The sequence below is a fragment of the Miscanthus floridulus genome, chromosome 4, assembly GCF_019320115.1.
Source record: "Miscanthus floridulus cultivar M001 chromosome 4, ASM1932011v1, whole genome shotgun sequence".
NCBI classification, from domain to species: Eukaryota; Viridiplantae; Streptophyta; class Magnoliopsida; order Poales; family Poaceae; genus Miscanthus; species Miscanthus floridulus.
Window position 1 is genome coordinate 20885942 of NC_089583.1, and position 8003 is coordinate 20893944.

General features: G+C 44.8%; 1 long non-coding RNA gene across 2 annotated transcripts; it reads right to left on the minus strand.

Annotated features, from left to right (window-relative positions):
- Positions 1–4219: 4219 nt before the first annotated feature.
- On the minus strand, positions 4220–7645 carry LOC136551115 (uncharacterized). 2 transcript variants are annotated; one of them, XR_010782443.1, is made up of 7 exons: positions 7350–7645; positions 7098–7210; positions 6759–6818; positions 5815–5899; positions 5559–5675; positions 5352–5440; positions 4220–4650 (listed from the first exon to the last, which is right to left on the minus strand). It is a non-coding gene; the product is annotated as an uncharacterized lncRNA (long non-coding RNA). The 2 variants fall into 2 exon arrangements; XR_010782442.1 differs by having other exon boundaries at positions 5559–5899.
- Positions 7646–8003: the final 358 nt, after the last annotated feature.

Sequence of the window (8003 nt, forward strand, 5' to 3'; positions counted from 1 at the left end):
CGGACGTGGCCACTATGTGTCAGGTCACCTCTTCGCCAAGCATCGGGTCCTTTTCTTCACCGAGTTGATCCGTTTTAACTCCAACTTCTTTTCCTTTGCAAATGTGCCAACACCACCAAGTGTACACCACCATGTGCATGTGTGTTAGCATTTTCACAATCATTTTTCAAAGGATTAGCCACTCAACTTGCCATGCCACTCGATCCTAGCAACGATGCAAAGTTAGATCACTCGAGTGGCACTAGATGACCGATACACAAACAAGTTTGCCCCTCTTGATAGTACGACCATCTATCCTAAACCCGGTCATCAACTTCTCTACACACCTATGACCGGTGAAATGAAATGCCCTAGGTTATACCTTTGCCTTGTGTATTCCATTCCATCTCCTTCGATGTTGATGCAACACATGCACCAACATGATCGACAATAATATGATCCACTCTATATCATCACGTGATCATATTGGTTCATCAATCTTGACTTCACTTGCTCTTCACCGTTGCCTCGGTCCATCAGCGCCAAGTCATCACTCAACTTGCCCTTCACACTTGCAACCGGTCCGTCGAGCCAAGTCATGTCTTGATCTTCTCCACCTTGATCACATGAGCCAATGTCATGTCTCATGTGCAATGAGCTCCTTCATCATCATGTGTGAGCTTTACAACACCTCCGAGCCATTTCCACCTCCATGGCATATGTTGCTCACACACATGTACCTATAGACTAATCACCTGTATATCTTATATAAACACAATTAGTCCACCTAGGGTTGTCACTCAATTACCAAAACCAAGCAAGGACCTTTCAGCTAGCTGTATTGGTGTTCCCATGGTTGGCATTGGGCCACTCTATCATTTTCAATGTTTGATAGCTGTTGGCAAACGGCAATAGCTCTTTGAATGTTTGTAGGTCTACAAATGAGGCTAATTATTCAGCTTTATAGGGTGTGTCCTTTTCTCTAGTCGTAAGGCTAGAGACTAAAATAGGAACTAGTGAATGAACTAAAATGATGTTTGTTTCCATGGATTAGAAGGAACTAAACATCATTAATACACCTGAACAATGACCAAAGAGCCCCTAATCAATGCTGCTTATCCATCTCTACTCACTCACCCGCGCTGGCCTACTGGCTGCTCCTACGCTGGTGTGTTCCCACGCTGGCGCGCTGGCTGCTCCCGCACTGAAGCCAGCTGCTCGCGCGCCTACGTGGCTCACTGATGCTCCCGGCCGCGCTGCTGGCCAGGATTTAAAAATCACCAAATTTCATTTATTTAAACCATTGTTCATGCAGTTCAACAATCTCCATTATTATAAATCAATAAAGCTACCTCCTAGCATACAAATCGTCGGCTATCCAATTCCAAAACTAATTCATACTTTGATCTTCAACGCCATGAGTAGTACTATCTCCATTAGCTTGGCTAGACGATGGTTCTTCGAGTGGATTGTAGTTTTCATCTTCATCACACCTCTCAAAGTCCCTATCCTTTTTATCATTCTCTCTTACGAAATTATGAAGGGCCATGCACACGATAATTATTTTGCTTTGCTTTGGCATCGAATAACTCAGTAAGTCCAACAAAATCCTCCACTTCATCTTCAAGACTCCAAATGACCGCTCGATGACATTTCGAAGTGAAGAATGTGCATAATTATAGAGCTCTTTTCTACCTCTTGGGGCGAGTCCTTGTCGATACTCCCAGACATGATACTCTGTACCCTTGCAGGGTGCAAGATAACCCAGTCGGTTTGGGTAACCCGAGTTGACAAGATAGAACTTTCCTACACAGTTGCAATTACTTGTAAGCCAAATGCAAAGTAAGAGCATCTAGATGAAACAAGAGATAACAGGATAAATCAATACCTTCAGGTGGACATGGAAACCTGTCGCCATACTTGTCGATTGCATCTTTAAATACCCGCATATCATGAACCGATCCAGGCCATCCCGCAACAGCAAATGTGAATCTCATATCAAAATCACAAAGGGCCAACACATTCTGACTAGTGTACCCATGTCTTCCCATATGAGGTACTACTTGATTCGCTGGCACCACTACCTTCACATGTGTTCCATCTAGTGCTCCAATGCACTTATCAAAGAAAGGAGCAAACCTAGGGGACCATAGCCTCTTATGCACTACTCTATATTCAGGGTTTTTTGGCCTAATTATATCAGCTGCTAGTTTGCACAAACAAGCCAACACCTCTTGTGGCTGGAACTGCCCATTAGACTATTTTCAAACCCATCGGTATCGGTCCCTGCCTCCCATGGTACCTCGTATTCTTGTTCCTAACTTGCAGCTGCTGAAAACTGCCCGGGATGCAAGATGTAGAGCCATCTACCACTACACCTTTGAACATCTACTCCAACAAGGGGAAATACGCAGGCCAGCCCCATCGAAATTTCTTGCACTCTGTAGGCCATCCCTGTAATTTCTAGATTTAGTCACAATGAAATCAGAATCCATAGTTTGACAGAAGTTTGGCACAAGTTTGATAGAACTGACTTTACCTTCAATTCGTTTTTCCACCATTCCGGCGTTGCATCAATTGTTCCATCAACCTTACGGTCTAACCCTGTGTTCTTCATCAATTTGTCCGCAAAATGATACACAGGCTTCAAATGATTGACTCGGTTCTTCAATCATTTTCTAGTATGCTTTAGTTTAGTTATCTTTTCAAATTGGCGTTTAATTATATTGTAACCTCTAGTTGTCATTGTCCCAGCATTCCAGTTTCCAGCGTTCATTTTCTCAACGTAGAGTTCACACAAAGTGGTAATGTTTTGATCGGACCAATTGACCTTGTCTTTTATGTTCTAAAAATGAAAAGAGGACATCACATATCAAAATAGCTTTCATCCATGAACCAAAAACATGCAGCATGCAGTTTTCATGTAACAGATAACATGACCACAAAATGGTTCAGTTTTCATCACATATCCATGCTAAAGAATAATCTGGAGATCACCCAAACACATCTAGCATAGGATTTACAACAAAATAGGGTTTAGGGTATGGATCTTACCGACGCAGGGGCGTTCTCATCGGATTGTTCGTTGTCGTCATCATCCTCTCCGTCTAGATCCTCTACGGTGTCGGAGTTGCTGGCGGCAGATGTGGATCCATAGGACACCGTCTGCCTCATCCTGACCCCGCGGCCACCACCACCCATTCCGAAAAGTGGCAAACCTTGAGGAGCGGATGATGCTGGCTGTTTACCGGAGATCCGGTAAACAGAGCTCCGTGACGGCTACCTCCTGGGCGCGCAGCCTGGCTATCTCCACGGCTTGTTCTGGGACATGATCCAGTCTGCACCGGTCGTGGAGGCTGGAACTGGCGTTGAGCAGATCTACCGCCAGGGCCAAGGGGAGTGAGCCCAACGCTCACACGAAATCCTTCCGACGACAGTTGTTCCTGGTTGGGGAAGACGTCGAGGTGGGGGAACTCGGCCTGGGAGTTCAGATCTAGGCTCTCCAGCCGTGACCGTGGAGCAGAGAGGCTGGGGGGAGGCGTAGGGAGAAGAAGGAGCTTGGGAGTACACGCCGAACTTGTTGTTGACGGGGAACTGAGGGTAGGGCTCAAATCCGGCAGCGGGGAAGGAAGAAGACCCGGCGAAGTAATCCTTGTAGTTGTTCCCATAGTCGTCCATGGCGGATGCGGTGTGGGGAGGAGGGCAAGCCGCGGCGGTGGCGTGTGGGCGAGATGCGCGGCGGCGAGCGGATCTGATGCGCAGGGGCGGTGACGAGTATGACGGCGAGGGGAGCGACTGAGGACGGTGAGGGCTCGGAGTGGCGACTAGGATGAGAGAGGGCGATGGAACGAGTGGCGCTGAGGGTTTCGAGATGGATGTATGAGGGTGACGGAGCAGGTGCTAGGAGCAATTATTGAAGGGCCAGGGGTGTCAATTTAGGCCCTTTAGTCCCAATAAGCAGCCCATCAAGGGACTATTACATTTTAGTCCGTAGTCCCTGGTGTTTGGTTCAAAGAGACTAATTGAGACTAAAATTTAGTCTTTAATCCCTTCTTTCATGGAAATGAAGACGCCCATATATTTGCAATTGAGGTCAATCGTTCAGTTGCATTGGAATTAGTGATTTGCACTAGTGATTTGCGAGCATAGAGCCACTTCATTCATTTTGATTACTTACAAAGCGTGAGAATATCTTATCAAAATATAAATATAAAGAGAGTGAAGGAATGTGTTAGACATATTTATGGATCTGAACAAAATATAATGAGATAAAACATGGGATCATATGATCAAAAAGAAAAGAAGAAAAGAAAAATTAGAAACATCGGTAATCAAACTTCAGACCTACACTGTAATCTCTGACTAAGCTGACGAAGATGTATGATCTTGCATTATAAAATCTCAAATTTGAAGCTAAGGGAATCTGATGACAGAATCTAGGTGGAAATGAGTGGATTCAGAATTCATACATCACACGGACGAAAAGGAAATGACTTCCTTGAATGTAAAGTGCACATGTAAGGGATGATTTACACCATCAAGTGAGAAAGTCAAATTGTTAAATTGCCAAAGAAAAAAAAACAAAACTCAGGATAATATCTTGGTTCAACGTGGAGCCTGGCTTATTGGGAAATTGAATCATGGCTATCCCACATGCCTGAACGATTAATCCTGTGACATCAAACAAGAGGGGATACCATTTAATGGGACACTTTTAGGAGGTTTGATGACAGATCATAATAATACATAAAATTTAATTAAACTGTCAAATTCATAAAGTACTTGTGTCATCAGCACATGAAGATATAGCTCGGGTAAAAGTGCTAAGGTTACAGGCATACTGTCTTTGCAGTGACCTTCATGTAACATGTGAGCTCAATGTCGATAAAGAGGCAGAGAACACCGGCGCTCAGGAACAGAGAAACAAATTAAGTAGCATTTAGCACAGAAAAGGTATGGTGCACCTACAACGGAAGTATCAGCATCAAGAACACAGCCTATGATGCAAAATATACCATAGCCGACATGCATGCACAAGCCAGCTTGTTTCAGCTTATTCTCTCTCACAAAACACTATTGAATCATCCGAAATCAGCCAAAATCATCCGAAAGTAGATCAGCCGAACAACTGTATACCCCATGTCAATGCACGAGGACCAATTCTATATGTAAACCGGTGTCAAATACTCAAATAGTATTTTTTAGCAGAAAATACTCAAATAGTATTAACTGCTAGGCAACATTGGTTCTAAGAGTGTTGGCACACGGAGTCAACAAATCCATGACCTCAACTGAATAAAAACCAGCCATGATGCCAAATCCTTTTGTGTGATATGCATATGTATAAAAAGCAAGGCCAAAGAAAACTTCACCTAGTTGCTGAAACAGCAACCATGATGTCCAATCACCGATAAAGCTCTTCTTATGAAGACGGCATCAACACTTCTCCATTTCTCCAAGGCTAACCACCATGGGAAATTAGAAATTAACAAGCAGTTAAGCACCAGGAAACAAACCTCCTGAGCACTGCTGTACCAGAGGTACAGGCTATCACTGAACTCAGAAATTAGGAAGCTGACCGTTATATACACAAAGCAGACAAGGTGCTGCTGGTGAAGTGCGTTGAATCATCTACATCCTCATGATATATCTACAACAACGCAGTGAAGTACGGTCCTTCTAAAACACTGAATCATCTACAAATACAACCATCTACTATACCATGAACATCCTCGTACATAAATACACTGAATAAATTATCTATTGTATGAAGGAAACGAAAGAACTGAGAAGATATTTGAGCCGACAATGACACAAATGTAGTAAAAAAAATACCAGAGAAGGAATGGAGGCAGTCACAAGCCTTGGAGGCCTCAGGACCGAGGCACCCACACAAACCTCAGATCCAAATGGTGCAAACCTACAAGCACGAAGAAAAGCGTCATGAGCACCCTGCATCACAGAATCAGGCAAAAATACAAAAGAACAAAGGACAGGTCCCCCTCATTTTTCCTGTGTAACCAATTTTATACCCTAAGTTTTTGTTATTCTTAGCTTTCTCTACATGCTAAAACAAAGAAGGAAAAAGTTCATTAAATATTTAGATATCTTTTTCATAGACTTGTTGGCCATTAGCTTCTTCTATGATAATCACCACACTGCCATTAAAAAAGCTGGCAAGAAGTACTATGTTGCTTTCAATTCTGAACCCCTTTTCAAGCTGGTGCCGTGATCTACATCTTGATGAACACGAAACCTAGATGATTTTCCTATTGTGCACCTTCTGTGCTAAGGGAAAAGAGAATCATATTTATGAAGTGAAAAAAAAAGAAAACAGAGGAAAGCAGGGATAAATTAGATGAAGTAGAGTAGGCAAAGAGTAGCGAACCAAATTTGGAGATAAAATCAAAGATAAAAATCATAGAAAAGAGATCGATGTATATACAAAATTAAAGCAAAAACCTGCATAAGCAAGGAACAACATGCCATTCCACATCTGGAACCCCCAAATCCCAAATGTCAACATGAGATCCATGGATATGCATTGTAACTGAGATATAAAAATGTCCATCACAAATATCGGTTTTCTCTTTGTGTTGTTTTGCACCAGCAAATGCGAAAAGGAAAGAAACTGACAAAATCGTCAGTGTGTTGGTCACATCTATACTGACGAAAAGGAAAGAAACTAAACATAAGCAGGCGCAGCTGAACCACATGATAATAAATCAAACACGACTAATATTAGTAGCCAACAAAGTAGGTAGCAGCAGAAATCATACCACACTAAGTCACGAGCGCTCCGCACAGCACCATGAGAACCCTCTTCCGCCAAGCAGGACCTAAAAAGGCAGGAATAAAGCAAAACCAGAACATCAATCCACGGTATTATAAAATGCAGAAAGAGGATTATTCACAAAGACAGTTCTTGCGAAGTGAATGGGAGATGCGAAGAACAACAAATCCACTCTGCGGTTCCTCAAGCACTCCGCGGCCGTTCAGCGAGCGCTCCTCCATGCATAGGACGGATCGTGGGACGGCCCCTCTTATGCGAATCAGGACCTATCGAATGTCGAGAACACCACTAATATCAAGTCGTACCATGAGGGAAAAAACCTTACCAGACGAAGAGTAGTCCGCACAGGCACAGTTCCAAGGACCACGAGCACACCGCAGCAGCTCCGCCGCAACGCCGCACTACGGCGCCCCGGCAGTTCCTCTGGAGTCTCGTCTTCTGCGAACCAAGAAAAGCATTGAGCAGACCGTTCAAGAAGAAGAAAAAAGACATGTAAGCTCAAGCGACCGCCGGTCGCCTGACCAACGCTGATGTCGCCGCCCACCATGCCTAGATCTATGCGCGTGTGACTATTTACCTGGGTCTACGCCCGTGCCCTCGTCGGCTGCCCTAGCCCTGCGCCTGCGCGGACTGCCCGTGCCCGCACACGCCGAGGTCACACCTGGCACGCGCCCGCACCCACAGCTGGGCCCGCCCGCGCCACCCACCACCGGAGCCCGCCCGCCGGGGGCCACCCTCGCCCCGTGCCCGCGCCGAGGGGCGCCCTCGCCCTGGCCGGCCGTGGAAGACCGCCCGAGGACGACCGCGCCGTCGCGCTGCCGCGTCAAAGCCATCGTAGACATAATATCGTCGGCAGTCGTGCGAGAGTATCCCACGAATTCATCGATAGAGATGCCTGAGATCAAGAAAGAAGGTAAACACACACAAGTTAGACATCTTCAGACCGTCAGTATAATGTAATACTATACTCATATGGTCTGTTGGTTTGTATTAGCTATCGTATAATATTGCGTGAGTTTAGAGGGGGTCTCTGACCGTCTTATATAGTCCGGAGAGCAGGGTTACAAGTTGATTAGATCTGAGAGATAATCGAAAAGTAATAACTGATTATAGGAGTCTTGAGATCATACATATCCTAACAGATCTCGTAGTATCTTTAGGATATTCTCCAGATATCTTGCGGAAGACGCCGAGCAGAGTCGTACCCCACAAAGCTTCATCTTGTGGGCTG